The sequence below is a fragment of the Panthera tigris genome, chromosome A1 (assembly GCF_018350195.1).
Source record: "Panthera tigris isolate Pti1 chromosome A1, P.tigris_Pti1_mat1.1, whole genome shotgun sequence".
Classification (NCBI taxonomy): domain Eukaryota; kingdom Metazoa; phylum Chordata; class Mammalia; order Carnivora; family Felidae; genus Panthera; species Panthera tigris.
This window is the reverse complement of record NC_056660.1, coordinates 127,811,027-127,813,729: the sequence shown is the minus strand read 5'-3', so window position 1 is coordinate 127,813,729 and position 2,703 is coordinate 127,811,027. Positions and strand designations below refer to the sequence as shown.

General features: G+C 44.8%; 1 pseudogene; it reads left to right on the top strand.

The window, feature by feature from the left end:
• Nucleotides 1-1,039: 1,039 nt before the first annotated feature.
• On the top strand, nt 1,040-2,310 carry LOC102963641 (annotated as a pseudogene).
• The last annotated feature ends 393 nt before the right edge of the window (nt 2,311-2,703 follow it).

Here is a 2,703-nt window from a genome sequence, read left to right as displayed (position 1 = left end):
CCCTGAACCAGGGAGAATTTCTGCTAGCCTGGAAGTACTGCCCTGCCCCTTCCCAACATGAACTAGTTCCAAAGTCCCAGAAGAGTGTATGTAATTGACAGATGAGTACACAAAGGCAACCAGAACAGGTTCCATGTAAAGATGGTATAAGACAAAAGGCATGAGGGATGGACAGATATATGTATGGCAGAAAGGGTTCTTCACAATACTAAGTGGCCACCAAGATGTTGAAAATGATGAGTAAGTAAATGGCTATGAATTAAGGCAAGTTAACAAAACAGGTGTAAGCAGAGCAAGTGAGAGCTTGGGGAAAATAATAGGGACATCACAGATGGAGATGAAACAAGAACTTCTAGAGCTCAGGAAGGAAGCAGAAGAGAAAAATAGAGCCGCCATTGAAATGCAAGCACCTTGGAATAAATGCAAAGGAGAACAGGCACTGCTGACATCCATGATGAAGAGGGGAACAGGATTAAGAAAAGCAAGCAAAAATAGACTAGAAATGAACAAACATAGAACGGATGAAAGAGAATCTGAAAGATCTGGAAGGCAAAAGAATTGCAGCATATGCATTATTGGTATCCTTTAAGAAGAAGCCTGGAGATGATACTCAGTAAAATGCTTTGGAAAATTAAATAAGACTTGAGTCTCCAAATGAAAAGGCTGCACTGTGGCCCAGAGAAAACTGATACAGAATGATTAGCATTGACACGTATCCAAGGACATTTACTGGCCCTTGAAGACAAAGTCTTTCATTTAGGCAAGAAAACCAAAAAACAAACAAACAAACAAACAAACAAAAAAACCCAAAAACCAAACAAACAAACAAACAAAAAAAACTATTAAAAGGAGGAAAAATCAAGGTGACATTATAGCAAAACAGATTACACAGTGGAATATCAAAAGCAAGAGAAGGGAATAAGAACATAAAATATGAGTAACCGAGTGTGCGACTTACCTTGACTCTTAGTTTGTTGGCAACAGTAACCAGGACCCAGTGTCTGCTTCTGTAGCTGGTGCCTGCTAAGCTGTAGCCACCATGTATGAGGGCATCTTCATTCCTGTTGGCCAGGCTGGTGGTCAGATTGGCAGTGCCTGCTGGGAGCCATATTACTTGGAACATGGCATCCAGCCTGATGGTCAGATGCCAAGTGAGAAGACCACTGGGGGAGGGGATGACTCTTGCATCTTCTTCAGTGAGATGGGTGCTGGCAAACATGTGTCCAGGGCAGTGTTTGTAAATCCAGAACCCACCATCATTGATGAATTTTGCACTGGCACCTACCATCACCTCTTTCACCCTGAGCAGGTCTTCACAGGCTGCCAATAACTACTCCCTAGGGCACTACACTGCTGGCAAGGAGATCATTGACCTTGTCTTGGGCCGATTTTGGAAACTGGCTGACGAGTGCATATGTCTTCAGAGTTTCTTGGTTTCCGCAGCTTTGAAGAGGAGCTGGTTCTGGGTCCACCTCCCTCTCTCTGTTGATATGGGAAGAAGTCCAAGCTGGAGTTCTCCATTTACCCAGCCCCCCAGATGTCCACAGATGTAGTTGTGCTCTACAACTCCATCTTCATTACCCATCCCACCGTGGAGCAGTCTGATTTTGCCTTCATGGCAATGAGTCCATCTGTGGTGTCTGTTCTCGAAACCTTGCTATTGAATTCCTAAATCACTGCTTCTCCCTGATTTGATGAAGCCCTGAATGTTGATCTGACAAAATTTCAGACCAAGCTGGTGCCCTAACCCTGCATCCACTTTGTTCTGGCTGCATATGCCCTGTAATCTCTGCTGATAAAGCCTACCATGAACAGCTTTCTATAGAACAGGTCACCAATGCATGCTTTGAGCCAGCCAACCAGGGGGTGAAATGTGACCTCCACCATGGTAAATACATGGCTTGCTGCCTGTCATGCTGTGGCATCATGTTCCTAAAGGTGCATTGCTGCCATGCCCCCATCAAGACCTGTGCAGCATCAAGTCTGTGGACTGCTGCTCCACTGGCTTCAAAGTTGGTGCTAATTACCTGCCTCCCCACTGTGGTACCTGGTGGAGATGTGGCCCAAGTACAGTGAGCTGTGTGTATGCTGAGCAACACCACAGCCATTGCTGAGGCCTGGGCTCGCCTGGACCACAAGTATGACCTGGTGAATGCCAAGTGTCCCTTTGTTCGCTAGTAGGTGGGTGACGGCATGGAGGAAGGGGAGTTTTCTGAGGCCTGTGAGGACATTGTTGCTTTTGAGAAGGGTTATGAGGAGGTTGGTGTGGATTCTTCAGTAGGAGAGGATAAACAAGGAGAGGAATACTAATTACCATCCCTTTCAGCCTTCTTGCATGTCCTACTCATGACTTGAGCCTCAACATTGGCTGACAAATATTAAAGCTTTCTGATTAGATTGTCTTCACTTTCAACTATGATCATGTCTTACTCTGCCATGTGTACCTGTAGGATTTTCCCATCATGTCCCAAAGCAAAGGCTTAGAAAACAACAAAATGAGTCCCCAAATTTGACCAAACATATAACCTTAACAATAAATGTAAATTGTCCCACTCACCTGTTAAGAGACTCGTATTTACAAAGAATGTGGAGTTCAGTTCTATGCAATATAGGAGATGTGTGTAGAACAGTGAAGCCCAGAAAGGCTGAAGGTGTAGACAGTTGGGCAGAGATTGCTTTAGTGTGAGTCATGTCCCAACTTGC